The sequence below is a fragment of the Megalobrama amblycephala genome, linkage group LG2, assembly GCF_018812025.1.
Source record: "Megalobrama amblycephala isolate DHTTF-2021 linkage group LG2, ASM1881202v1, whole genome shotgun sequence".
Taxonomy (NCBI): Eukaryota; Metazoa; Chordata; class Actinopteri; order Cypriniformes; family Xenocyprididae; genus Megalobrama; species Megalobrama amblycephala.
The window spans coordinates 29,887,096-29,902,715 of NC_063045.1; positions in this window are offsets into that span (position 1 = coordinate 29,887,096).

The window sequence follows — 15,620 nt, forward strand, 5'->3', positions numbered from 1 at the left end:
CATAAATGAATCAGTGTGTCGAATCATGATTCAGAACGCGTGTCAAACTGCCAACGGCTGAAATGACGTGACTTTAGCGCTCCGAACAGAAGATTCGACACACTGATTCATTTGTGCTCCGATGCTTCCTGAAGCAGTGTTTTGAAATCGGCCATCACTAAATAAGTCGTTATTTATTTTTTTTTGGCGCTCCAAAAATATTCTCGTCGCTTTATAATATTAATATTGAACCACTGTACTCACATGAACCGATTTAAATATGTTTTAGTACCTTTATGGATCTTGAGAGAGGAAGTGTCCATTGCTCCCTATGGAGGCCTCACAGAGCCATCGGATTTCAACTAAAATATCTTAATTTGTGTTCTGAAGATTAACAAAGGTCTTACGGGTGTGAAACAGCATGAGGGTAAGTAATAAATGACAGAATTTTCATTTTTGGGTGAACTAAGTTAACCCTTTAACACATATGCTGTAAAAAAAAAACAATAAGTAAAATTTACTTAATTTCTCTTTTGCAAGTTTTTGCACGAATATTTTGTAAGTAAGTTTCAAGTATGGAATTAAGTAACTATACTTAACTAAGTTAAGTAAAATTGCCAAAGAAAATAAAGTAATTTTAACTTGTCCAGTAAAAGGTTGAGTAATTTCAATCAAGTAATAGAAAGTTACTAAATATAACCACAAAAGCAGTGATAAAACAGTGTAAAAACAGTTGGAAAACAGCGAAAAAAATCAACCTCATTAATTATTCAAAGCCCAGTGCATGATGGGAACACCAGTATCAGAAAAGTTGAGTAGTTTTACTTAATTTTTCAATGTTGATATTTATTTAAATTGAGAACTAATACAGAATTTACCTATTTTTTTATTCTTGCCTGAACTAACTTTTTCATGTAAAAATTAAATTTGTTTTTTCTGTAATATTTACTGTAATATTAAAATAATTTTTATCAGTGTACTTTTCTTTAAACAAATATTTCATTAAAACAGGTTTATGTGGTTCGTGCATAAAAGAAAAGTTATTAAATAATTATAACACAATAATTTTTACATTTTCTATAGAAAATATGAGTTCTAAATGGTTGTCATGGCATTGCTATGCAGTTGATAAAGTGTTGTCAGTGTTTTAGTGTATTGTTTTGCGGTTACTAGGGTATTCTGGGAGGTTGCCAGGACACTGCAGTTGCTAAGGTGTTCTCAGTGGTTTGTAGAGCATTTCTAGGCAGTTGCTAGGGTTTTCTGTTTGGTTGCCAGGGTGTTTGTAAGCAGTTGTTACAGTGGCATCAGTGTTTTTTATCCATTACTATGCAGTTTTCTGGGTGTTCTGGGTTGACAATGTTGTGGAGAAAAAATATTTCTTCCTTGCAAATGAAGCTCAAGAGGCAGAGTTCCAGATGTCAAAATAAGACTTTATTGAACACAGCAACAAAGCTGAGATGCCTGCAGCTCTGAGTTTGTCTCTGGCCAGGTTGCAATTCTTATACCCTTTTCTTATCTGTTATTTTGCAATAACCATGTGACTTATTTCTCTGGTAAGATTCACCCTCAGTTTCACACAGTTAGGTCTTTCTTTTCTTACCCGTCCCTCTAATAGTTGCAGCCTGCCAAATGATGGTCAACCCTTTATCATAGGCAAGATGTAGCATTTTCCAAGGAAACTCGGCTCCTTCCCAGAGGAGGGAAGCCTCACCATGACATCTTTACACCGCCACCTGTGGTGTCCTGAAAATACCCCTAACTTGAAAGAATACTCAGTGACTTTCTCTAATGCTCCTGACCTTGTGACAGTTATTACAGTCATGTAATAGGCCATGAGGCCTTCAAAACACATCTGGCTGTTATATTATTCAAACTATTTCTACAATGGTTTTCTTATTTGATTGATAAATCAATAAATCATTGCTAAGCAGTTGCTAAAGTGTTCCCTGTGTTTTTAGTGCATTGTTTTTGCAGTTACTAGGGTAATATGGGTAGTTGCTAAGCTGTTGCTAAGCTTCTTTGTAGAATGTTGTTTGTTATGCAGTAGCTAATGTCTTCTGGGTAGATGCTAGGGCATTGCTATGTGGTTACAAAGGTGTTCTCAGTGTTTTTAGAGCATTTCTGTGGAGCTGCTATTGCTGTCGGTGGTTGCCAGGGTGTTGCTAAGCAGTTGTTAGTGTTTACAAATGTAGGGCCTCGCTCGACAGAACTTACCAATGACTTTATCAATGAACAACGTGACCGAACAAAGCTTCATTTGACAAAGGATTAATTCGCTGACCCCAGAATCCCCAGGGGCACTGGATAGCTCCTAATTCCAGCTGGTCAGCATTAAGAGAAGTGGTAACGTGACTTAAGAACAGAGAATATCTGTTCTGAGGCCTTCCTGATCATGTTAAATCTATTGATTCTCTCACAGAACCCTCTTGTATTATCGGATGGAACAGGAAACATTAATTAACGGACCTAAATGCACCAGGATCCTCACAGACCTACCCTGATTAGGAATCCCTTTTTGACCCGGTCACTCGTGACTCCGGTCAAAGTTTAAACTCTATGCTTAAGGACTCAATCTTGAATCTCAAAAGGGACAATCATTTAAAGCAGGGGTCACCATTCCTGCTCCTGAAGGGCCGGTGTCTCTGCAGAGTTTAGCTCCAACCCTAATCATACACACCTGAAGCAGCTAATTAAGGTCCTACTAAGCATACTAGAAACTTCCAGGAAGGCGTGCTGATGCAAGTTGGAGCTAAACTCTGCAGGACACCGGCCCTCCAGGAACAAGTTTGGGGACCCCTGATTTAAAGTATTAACTATATCCAGAATAACACTTGCTATGATGTGATTACTAACATGTCGGAGTCAATGCAGTATATGTTTGTCTTCCTGTATGCATTTTCTTTCTCTTGTAATCATTGTTTTAATTGGGTCAGTCTAGTAATATGTGTGTAAGAAGTGTGTCATGTTTGAGTTCAAAATGCAGAATTTATAATTCTCTGTAATTCTGTGTGAATGAAACATTGAAATTCAGTATCAGGAAAATATTAAGAAACGTTATAAAGTTGTTAATAAAACAGGAGAATGTTCCACAGATATCACGCGATGTGATCAATAGACAATAGACGAGGCGTGTCTAATCTCCGTAGCAACGTCTCATTGGAGGATCGCATCTGAAGGATGGAGCCAAATTGCTCCTTTAAAACTATGCTTTCCCAATAGCTGGTGGTCAGAAATCGGTCAGAAGTCGGACTGAAGCACAGTCGTTGAAGCCCAGTAGCCGAAGCCCAGTAGCCGAAGCACCGCTACTTTGACCACGGCGGAAAAGCCGCATGGGTCATTGAGAACTGATCCTTTACCGGGGCTGATTTTCCATCTAACAGTCGCCGACTTCATCCACGAGCCGCGCAGCTGACCATTCAACAGCCGTCACATCCAGACTCCAAAACACTCCGTGAAATATCTGACCAAAGTCTCCAAAGAAGAAAACTGCTCAGAACAGCGCGTTTCACCAGCCGGCAACAACTTTAAAGCTTCCGCGCAACCCACGAATGGCTTTCCCGAGAAGACGTCACCTGAAAGACAGCCAATCCAGAACGGGGCTCCGCTGCACACGAGTCGCAGAACAACCCGATTACCTCAGCTGTCAGAGCAAACGCAGGTACAAGCAAACTTCTCTCTCTTGCTGGAAACTGGTGAAACTCCTTTAAACCTAAAGAGTCAAGCCAAAGCTCTGCTTTTGTGATTTTCCTCAGGTTGCGATGTTTAGTTAGTATTTGGGACTTTCTTCATAACTCATATCAACTCCGTGAATGTGTGTGTGTGTTTAGCCTTAGTTTCCTGTAATCATTAGAAGTAGTCAATAAAGCTTGTTTTGATTTTCACATATGAGTTTCTTGTGCTGTGTGTCAAATTACTGCCTTAAACTTAAAAGATCAAGTTACCTCTTGCTTATAATAATTATAATAATAATAATCATAATAAAATATTGTTACTGTTGGCAGCAGAATAATATTTTATCCAGAATTGGTAAAATACTCTAACCTCAGTTTTCGCTGGACGAATAATTGATGAAGTGTTAAATATTAATTCTGAATCATTTACAGTGAATCATTTACAGTTGATTCAATTCTTATTCCCTGTAACAATTAAATTGAGCTAATAAATGACCTAAGGTCTTACACAAAGGTTAAAGTTGCTAAAGTTGTTACATTGTTTTGCAGTATTGCTAAGCAGTTACAAAGTTGTTCTCTGTGTTTTAATGCATTGTTTTATGTTAATAGGATGTTCTAGGTGGTTTCCAGGTCATTGCAGATGCTGAAATGTCTCAGGATTCTCAGTGTCCTCCAAAAAAAACGACCCTATAGGTAATTTTTCAAGCATCTTATTACGACCTATATTTACGTTTTAAAGTTATACGGCCTCTAGCTGGCGTAAAAATAACGACAGTGTTGTGTTACACCTGTCGTCATGAAATGACGTATGACTGTCGTTACCAATCAAAATGCGTGTTCATTTAAATGCAATGTGTGGACTTTTTACACCATTTGTCCTATTTACATTAAGCAAAACTCATTTTTTATTAACAACTACACCCACACCACCCCTAAACCTACCCTTAGTGATTTATAGTTCATATACACTTTATGAGCACATGCGTTCCCTGGGATCGAACCCACAATCGCATGATCACATGATTGCATATTGTTATATATTGCAATGCTCTGCCAGTTAAGCCACGCAAAACCCGAAATATGACGCAGATAAAAGGGAACAATGCATTAAAATGAAAGTGTCCTGTTGTCGATAGGGGTGCAACTTTAGCAAATACTCCTATGGGTCATATTTCAGAGAAATGACAAACAACCTATATAGGCGTATTGGTTGGAGAACATGTTGCAGTTGGCAGTTGCTGTGATGTGGTGGGGAACTGCTTGGTTGTAGTTGCAGTGTTTTTAGTGTTTTTATCAATCGCTTTGCAGTTGCTGAATGTTTTGATGCATTGTTTTTGTGGTTTCTAAGGAGTTATGGATGGTTGCTAGAGCATTACAGTTGCTAAGGTGTTCTCAGAAGTTTGTAGAGCAGTGCTATGCAGTAGCTAGGGTGTTTCTAAGCAGTTGTTACAGTGTTTTTAGTCCATGGTTTTAGGTGTTAAGAGTGGTTGCCAGGGCATTGCAGAGGCTAAAGTGTTCTCTGTGAATTTTAGAACATTGTTATGCAGTTCCTAGGTTGTGGTGAGGAGTTGCTTGGGAATTGCTAAGCAGTTGTTGCAGTGTTTTCAGTGTTCTTATCGATCGCTTTGCGGTTGCCATAGTGTTCCATTTTAAGTGGAAGAAAGAGAATTGATATGCAGTTGCCAAGGTGTTCTCTGTGTTTTTTATTTTATTATTATGAGGTTGTTAGGGTGTTCTGTGTGGTTACCAGAGCATTGCTACAGTAAGAATTTGATACAGTGTTTTTATCCATCGCTGTGCAGTTCCCAGGGTGTTCTGTGTGGTTGCCATGGCATTGCAAAGCAGTTGCTAAGGTGTTCTCAGTGTTTTTTAGTTCAGTGTTATGTGGTTGCATTCATGTCCAGCCGATGAGAGCCTAGAGTGACCCATTAGACAGCCAGGAGGAAGGTGACCTATGATGGAACTGATGGAGGGAGGAGCCATGGTGGAGCCTTGAGCCCAACCAACAGAGATGATGCCGGGAGATGTGGAGTCCGATGGACCAAGAGACCAGGCGACATCGATAGACCAAGAGACCATGGCAGAGACATGGTGAGTGGCCGAGTTGGAGCCAGGGTGCCAGAGAACTGAGGCGACGACGGTGTGAGTAAGGAACACGGTGGAGCCTGAGGGATGGAGGAGCCCAACAGAGCCATAGGGGTGGAGGGATGAGGTGCAGCTAAAGGCCTAGAAGTCCGTGGCAATGGTAGAGCAACGACTTGCACAAAACGTAAAGTTACATCAGCAGTGCACAAGCTTAAAGTGCCATGCTTATCAGAGACAAGGAGGCTCCTACTGTACACACTTGATTAACTATGGCAGAGGGACCAAACAGCGAAGCTTTATTTTCTTCCAAAGAAACACCTGAAGTTGAAAGTCTGCATTCTAGTTGAGACTTCTGCGTTGAGTGTACGCGTAGGCTGTGTGTAGCATGCGTGTAGCCTATGGCATAGCCTGACATGCACCTCTCCAAAAATGTAACAACACGTCAATTCTACACGGACTGCAAGAGTTGTGATTGGTCTGCTAGAACCCCTCCCTCGGGTAAAAAAAAATGGCGCGGAGCAAGCGGAGAAGAGCAAGCATTTTCAATTTCCATAGGAATAAAAAAAACACTCAGGGCACTCGCTCTGCTGTGTTTTAGGGGACTACATGTAAATTTAGAAGAATTATTAATAGCTAATAGGGGTGCCAAAGGGCTGAATGAAGCAAGCAGACGTGGGGCTGAAGTAGGGGTGGGTGATATGACCAAATTCTAATTTCCTGATATGAAAAATTTTATTTCACGATAATAACGATATATATCACAATAGTTATTTTTTGTTATTTTATCTCATTTCTGTTATTAAAAAGCAAATTACAAACAATAGGACAAATACAATATAACAAAAATATGAATTAAATTAGGTTTTTCAGGTACAATAGGTTTATTTAAAATGTAGTTAGAATTATTACAGAAATGTAATAATCAAATGTAAAAGAAAAAAATAGCATAGTCTTCACTGAATTAACTAAATATAAATGTAGTCTTATTGAAGCTAATAAAAAGATATTCAGTCAAAAGCAGTAAGTTATTTTTTATTTTGTTTCATTCACATTAATGACACAGAGCAGCAGGTTGGTACATTAGGCTGCTGTCACTTTAAAGGATTAGTCCACTTTTAAATAAACTTTTCCTGATAATTTACTCACCCCCATGTCATCCAAGATGTCCATGTCTTTCTTTCTTCAGTCGAAAAGAAATTAAAGTTTTTGATGAAAACATTCCAGGATTTTTTTCAATATAGTAGACTTCAATGGGCACCAAACAGTTGAAGGTCAAAATTAGTTTCAGTGCAGCTTCAAATTGTTCTACACAATCCCAGATGAGAAATAAGGGTCTTATTTAGTGAAACCATCACTCATTTTCTGAAAAAAATTGAAAATTATAAGTTTTAAGCATAAATGCTCATCTTGAACTACTATAGTTGAAGTCTACTATATGGAAAAAAATCCTGGAATGTTTTCATCAAATACTTTAATTTCTTTTCAACTGAAGAAAGAAAGACCTGAACATCTTGGATGACATGGGGGTGAGTAAATCATCAGGAAAAGTTTATTTAAAAGTGGACTAATCCTTTAAGACCAAACGCACTGATCCATTATACTGATACATATTCAAACTGTTTACTTTCACTTGAGACTTAAACGAAGGTTACATGAATACTCCACACGATGGGCATTTTGACATAATTGCGTGTGTATTCGACCATTCAAGTGCAATAAGACATGAAAGAGAACTGAATTTATGATCACATACGGAGAGATGTGGCTTTCTAATAACGTGTTATTAAGCACGTTAAAAAGAACTCAATGCGGTGCTCGCTCTGACTGAGGCCCCGTTTACACTAGTGCGTTTTCATTTTAAAATTTTCATTTGTTTTCGTACCTCATAAACAGAGACTTTCGAAAACACTGCAGACCCAATTTTAGTTTGAAAACGGCAGGGTTGCATTTCAGTATAAAAGGACCAAAACAGAGACTTTTGAAAACGATGGCGTGGCTGCCCACTTTCGCTCGTGTATCATTGACAACCCTGTAAACAATAACATGGAGACTGAACTGCAATCTTTGCTAACTGTTGTCATTTTTAGCAGCCATTGTGCAGTACATGCACAAGAGACAACTGTTTACACTTTCTACGTGCATGCCCAGTGTGCATGAACGGTCATGTAACGTGTTTTCGGTTGCGTAATGTAGACGGAGATTGTTTCTGAAAAGCTGTGGAAACACCAGTGTAGATGAGGATCACTAGTATAAACGGGGCCTGATGCACAGCATCAGCAAGTGCACCGCATTGAGTTCTTTTTCACAGCTTATTGAGCTTAATAAGACTTTTTAACATCAAACACATCCCAAATTCGCCATCACCTTCCGAGAGAGGCAGCTTTCTGTCTGTGCACTTTGGCAGTGTGCCGGTCAGCAAGATCGTCGTACAGAGTTCCTTTTCAGGAAATATAGCACTTATATCTCTTTTTAACATCAAGCACATTCCACTCTTTATATTCTCATAAGCCGCATTTCCACTGTCGGGAATAGCCTTGGACTTCAAGCACCAAGGCCAAAATGAAGTTGCATTTCCACTGTCAGGCCAGTAGCCCCACAGCACTTCCCTATAACCCGTCCTTAACACGCCTCTATAGAACAACGTCACACGACCATTTCACCAGCTGACTGAACACTAGCTGGATCGCAAAATGAGCATGACTGAAGTGAACATTTGATCTTTACTTAAAGACTTAAGATTTCAACATCAATATTTGACCAATGTTGACCAAAAAAAATGTTACAGCAACAGTAATTTATTAATTTGTCAGGAGTGCACATCAGTCAAGCTGAATCTAACTGATATTTACCATTTCACATAAAAAGAGAACACATTCCTATTCGGTTGCACCTGCTTCCATTTATTTACAATCACAATAATGCACAAAACAACTCCATTAAGGCTTTTAAGCCCAAAGGCTTACACATTTAGAAAAATATTGATAAAATGTCATATGATTACGTCACATTTCTGAGCATTTCTATTAATTTTCCTTGAAATTATGCAATGATTGCAATCCAAGGAAGTTTGAGCGATCTCTCCCATCTCAATGCAGTATACTGTTATTCTTTCAGCCAGAGCAACAGAGGGAGCTATGAGAAGAAAACAGGAGTTATGAGTTATACGAGTGTACGACAGATATCCGGTATGAACAAAGGCACAGGAAAGAGAAAGATAAAAGACTAGACTAGACTTAAAACTCCAACTAGGACAGGGAATTGACTCCGTGAAGTAGCTACACTAAACAGAATAAATGCTAAACAGTACTCTGCCCCAAGAGAGAGGAAGTCCATAGGGTGTGTGATTGGCTGCAGCCATGTGTGTAATCAATGCAATGGATGATGGGAATGTAGTCCAGGGTAACATGTAACTAAATGTGCAGTGAAAAAGTCTTAATAGTGAATGGGTGACCTCTGGTGGTGAGTGGACATAAACAGCAGGTGCAGGATATGTGACAGAGCCCCCGCCCCAAGGAGGAGCTTTCAGACGCTCCTAAAACAGTATAATCCAGGAGGGTGGTGGAGCGGAGGCGGAATAGGGGGAAGGATGGTGGGAGAAGGACTGATGACTGAGTCAGATCAGGAAGCCAGGGTGGAGTAGACTAGAACAGGCGGCCATGGCGGAGCAGCCTGGACAGGCAGCCAGGGCAGAGCAGGTGGCCAGGCAGACAGGCTTGAAGACCCCAAGGCAGAGCAGACGACCACCACAACAGCGCAGACGTGCTTGAAGACCACCAGAGCAGGGCAGAAGACCACCACGGCAGTGCAGACGGGCTTGAAGACCTCCATAGTGGAGCAGACGACCACCACGGCAGTGCAGTCGGGGCTAAAGACCTCTACGGCTGAGCAGATGACCACAACAGCAGTGCAGTCAGGGCTGAAGGCCTCCTCATTGGAGCTGGCTGGGCTGAAGACCACCTCAGTAGAGCAGGCATGACAGAAGACCACCAGAGCAGGGCAGAAGACCACCACAGTGAAGCAGATGGATCAGAAATCCATGGCAAAGACTGAGACCTAGGGAAAACTGAGACATAAAACACAGACAATGTATTCACGGCCCCAAGGACCTAGGCAGGAAATGCAACAACTTTGATCAGAATCTCCTTGAGAGTGATTGGATGGACAGACAGTTCAAAATCAAATTCATGAATGGTAACTAGGCAGATAGGCTGTTCAAAATCAGACTCATTGGGGAAAATGGAATGGGAAGACAGTTCAGAATCACAAGCATTGACTGAAACTAGACTGGCTGACAATTCACATTCAGGGCCCTATTTTAACGATCTGAAACGCAAGTGTCAAAGCGCGAAGCGCAAGTAACTTTGTGGTCGGGTCTCGGCGCTGTTGCTATTTTCCCGGCGGGATAAATGGCTCTTGCGCCCGGCGCAAATCTAAAATGGGTTGGTCTGAAGTAGCTTCATTATTCATAGGTGTGGTTTGGGCGTAACGTGAAATAAACCAATCAGAGTGTCATCTCCCATTCCCTTTAAGAGCGAGATGCGTTCGCGCCATGGCGGATTGCTATTTACATGGCGTACACGCGATGAGTCAGTTAATATATATGTGTGTGTGTGTGTATTGGCACGATTGTTCAATTAATTAGCCAATTTCGTTCATCATTATAAGTAGTAATAGGCTGAATTGAAAATAGGTAGCCTAATTCTAATGCACGCAATGACTATTCATCATTACATTTTTATATTTATGTACACAATAATATTCTTTTACACTGTAATCCTTTTGTTTTTAATATTTGGCATGTTTGTGTGATGCGCATCCCTGTATGTAATAAGCAAAGTCAACGCGCACTGTGGACGCGCCCAGAGGCGCAGTTTCTACCAACGCGCTCTAACAAAAAAATATTGCGCCATTGACTTTAGACCAGGTTTGAGTTGGTCTATGGCGCAGTCTATTTTCAGCTCCTTAAAATAGCAATGCGCGGGCAATGCGCCTGAACACACCTCCTTTTTTGCGCTGAACCGCCCAGGGAGCGCAAGTTCATTCACTAGTTTAGCGACGTGCTTCTGTGGAGGGAAAAGCGCGCTTTGCGCGGGTGCAAAATAGGAATGACACATGCGTCGGTGTACAAAGTCAATTGCGCTGGGTGCAAGATAGGGCCCTCAGACTCATTGAAGGAAATTGGACTGGCAGAAAATTCTGTAACAGATTCATGGGTTGAAACCAGACAGAACAACAATTTATCTTCAGGTCCATTGGTTGAGATGGTACAGGGAAATAATTCAACAACAGATTAATTATTTGAAACTGAATAACCAGATATTTCAAAACTGAGTGTATTTTTAGGGACTGAATAAACTGACTGTTCAAAACCAAAAACATTGACTGAAACTGGCAAGAATGACAATAATAATAATAATAATTATTATTATTATTATTATTATTATTATTATTTATTATTTATTATAAGACAGACAGTTCAAAATCACACACATTTGGGAGAACTGGATGGGTGAACAGTTCATAATTAGACTCATGGACAAGAATTTGATAGTCCAATAATTAATTTGCAACATCTTTGGTGGTGAAAAAGTTACTGGAGCCAACAGGAAGCTCAAGTACAGTTTCTGAGGTTGTGACAGGCTAACAGGACAGGGAAATGGTTCATTTATGACCTCTGTGGTCGGTTCAGGACTGGGAAAGAAAACGGCCTCTGAGGCCGGTTCATAGCAAGACAACAAGGGATTAGAAATAGCCTCCATGGCTGGTCTAGAACAAGACAACAGTTCAAAGTCGGCCTCTGTGGCTGGTTCAGGACAGGATGAAAGTTCACAGACAGCCTCTGCGGCTGGGTTGAGACAGGACAAGAGTTCATAACCAGCCTCTGGGGCTGATTCAGGACAGGACGAGAGTTCATCGGCTGAGAGTGCATCACTGGACACCATCACTGCGCAAGAAGCTGAAGCGAATCCAGTCATCTCGTGAGGCAGCGTATGCCGCCACCTCTAGGGAAATTGCAGTGGGTGTCGCTACCTCCAGAGGTTCTGCAGCATAAGCCGCAACCTCTGGAGATTCAGCGGTGTTGTATGCAGCCCAGATACACCATTAAGCGACCCCCATTATGGGGAGAACTGCGTACAGGGGAATCAGTTCAGGAGCAGGAGGGCTAGAGTGAACTGGTTTGGGGATACTAGCTGTGTGTGCTGACATCAACGCTGGATCCTCCATACTGGATGTCAATCTAGGACGCTTGATGAAGGGTTCCCCTGACAGAACAGAGGAGGTTTGCGGTACAACAACCACGACAGGACATGGTTCTGGGTCGGCAGACATGATGTGGCGAGGCTCTGGAAGATCTGCTGAGGCATGACGAGGCCCTGGAAGATCAGACGAGTCATGCCGATGCTCTTGAAGATCAGATGAGACAAAACAAGGCCCTAAAAGATAATCTGAGAAGTGACAGGGCTCTGGAAGATCTGCTGAGACGTGATGAGGCTCTGGAAGATCTGCTGAGATGAGACGAGATTCTCGAAGAGCAGCTGTGACTTGACTTGACTCAGAAATGGCAGCTGTGACATTACAGGGCGTTATCGTCTGCACCATATTGCGAATGGACTCCACTGTCACTGCCATTATGTGAGCGTGCTCTAGTGCGCCAGCCATTACCAGCCCAAACGCGTTATCGCATTCCTCCTCTGCGACACCCACAGTGATTGGAGAGCCAAAAGTCAACAAAGCAAAGTCCAAAAAAACAACTCAATGATGAATGTGGCCCCCTAAGCTCAGATCGTAGAGGTTGATTAAGGCCATCACAAAAAAAAAAATATCAAAAGACCGGTAGATCAGAAAAGTTTGCGATGGCTAAAAATTTATGAACATAGTTCTCCATTGATTGCGAGGAGTGGCTGGTCGACAGGGAAGCAAAGGAACAGCTTCCCCCTCCTGATTCCTGCCTCTAGTGGTCTCGCATAGCACAGACTTTTCCAGTAATGTGAACAGCCAGTCACATTACTTTACGGTGTTGCACGAATGCAATTGGCTAGCGACTGCTCTAGGGTATTTGCATAGGGCGATCTGATTGGATGATGCCTGCGTTGGCTCTTGAAAAGTTGAGAAATCTTCAACTTCTGCCGCTTGCAACGCGAGTGAAGCGACGCGACGGAACCCACAATTCAGTTCGGCAACGCATGACGTCACCCATTCAAAGTAAATGAGTAGCGTTAATGCCAGCGCCCCGTGTGAATGCACCGTAAGGGCTGACAAAATTATTGCTCTGTCATTCCTGGCCAGTGTTCCTCAGAAAAGCTGCTGGATCCTTGTGTGGCCAAGTATTCTGTAACGGGGCGACTGAGACGAGAAAAGTGCAGATCCATGTGCAAAGCTTTATTTAAAAACATAGCCAAAACAGGCAAGGGTCTGACAATGGCTTACATGTATTTAGAGGGCAAGACAGAAGAGTAATTCGATAAAAAATGTCAATCAACGGCGAACGTAATCCAAAGGTTGAGGCAAGCGAGTGGGTACTCAAAGCGCTTTACATGGAAGGGGGGTCATCTCCTCAACCACCACCAATGTGCAGCATCCACCTGGATGATGTGACGGCAGCCATATTGTGCCAGAACGCTTACCTCACACAAGCTTATTGGTGGAGAGGAGTTAATCAGTGTATGGGGATGATTAGGAGGCCATGAAGGACAGAGGCAAATGGGCAAATTGGGCCAGGATGCTGGGGTAAACCCCTACTCTTTTTCGAAGGACATCCTGGGATTTTTAATGACCACAGAGAGTCAGGACCTTAGTTTAACATCTCATCCAAAACATTTATGCTTTTAATCACTCTGATGTGTCAATAGTGTTGTGATATGCATATATATTTACATACCGCGATATACACAATATAGAAATATCTCTGACGATAGACCATGGTAACGATTATACCATGATAACGATTTATATCGTCATACCATTGATGTGCACACATGAGTGGAAAAGTATGTGCTATGCGAGACCACTAGAGGCAGGAATCAGGAGGGGGAAGCTGTTCCTTTGCTTCCCTGTCGACCAGCCACTCCTCTTCTTCCAGCTTCACGGATACTCTAACTGGCACAAATGTAATAACCGGCTCACACAGATGGGTCAGATGGGATCTCAGGGCTTTCCTCCGTGGTGGACGAGGCTGCTGGCTCTGGCTCTGTAGCTGGCATTGGCTCAGACACAATGTCCGTGGTGGGCATTAGCTGGGTCTCTCGCTCTGCTGTGGGCTCTGGCTCCTTATCCACGGTAGGCTTGGGCTCTGGGGCTGGAGTGGTGAGGGATGTAAAGTGGGACTGGACACTGGAGACGAAATCCTCTTCAACTTTGTCCACCGTAAAAGGGGATCCGTTTACCCACAAGGCGAAGTTGATATATTACCCAAGGGTCCAACAGGAATCCCCCTTCGGCATTACCATCCAAATCTCGTCGTCCAGTCCACTCCTGAACCTCTCCATCAGTGTCAGGTTGTCGCAGGTGGTGTGATGGCTTACGCTGATGAACTCCTCCACATAATCCTCCAGGGTTCTGCCATTTTGAAAAATAAACATATAGTCCTATCTGGTCCATCAAAGAGACTAATTGGGACTATTTTGAGACCCACTATATCCATTTTTTAAGGTCCAGTATTCTATAGTGTTTAGCCCAAGGATGAAGAAGATAGGCGATCAAAATAGATGTTTATTAAACAAATTAACTCAGGTAATCCAATGAGGGGAAACACAAATGAAACAGTGTGCCATGCACAAACAATATCGGACAATGAACTGAACAAACTGAGGGACTTAAATACACAAGGATAATGCACTAAAATACAAACAGGTGTGCTAAGTCAGGGCTTATCAAACCTGTCCTGGGGACCCCTCACCATTGCACATTTTGGATGTCTCCCTCATCAGACATACCCAATTCAAGTCTCTACTAATGATCTGATGAGTTAAATCATGTGTGTTAAATGAGGGGGACATACAAAATGTGCAGTGGTGGCGGGGCCCCAGGACAGTTTTGAGAAACAAAACTAAGAGAGGGAAAATGAATCAAAGGAAACAAACTAAAAGTCCATACAAAAATTGTGACATTTACACACTTTTCTGACACTTTTACATAATACAGTGCTTATTTTTAACACTTAAAACAATATTTTATGTAATAATAATTAAAAATATATATAATAATTTATTTATTTTTTTAGAAACAAAATAACATATCTTAATTTTGGCTATCATTTTAATGATGAAATTATATAATAATGAGTAGTCCTAGAAAACCAACCAAACATAACATGTTCTGGATAGGACACATTTAACTATCAATTAAAATAAATTTGAATGGCATCTTACATCAAAATGTCATCTCAAGTATTTTATATATATTTCATGTTGATAAACTGATCTTGAGCACTAACAGAATGAGATCACATATCAAGTGCAAGAAGTTGGAAAAATAGAGCAAATCTGATGCTGACATCTAGTGGTGAAATACCAATAATTTTATTTTGGAAATTCTCATAAGCTGATACCAGCCATTAATATTTGATTTAAAAAGAGAAAGTTTGAAAAAACAATAATAGACAATAAATTGTCAAGCAAAACAATGACCTCTTAATATTATTATAAGTAATATGCCTATATTCATATTTATGTATATTCTATATACCAAACAATCTTTCAGAAATTATATTTATTTAAAATTATTATTACACACTTTTAGCATTACTTACTAATTTTAACATTGATTATTATTAATAATAAAAAAAACCTAAAAATTGTAGTCTGTTGACATAAATTATTACTTGAATAGGCAAGGTCACTTAAAACTAAACTTACCTACGTATTTTATTTATGTAACACTTACTCA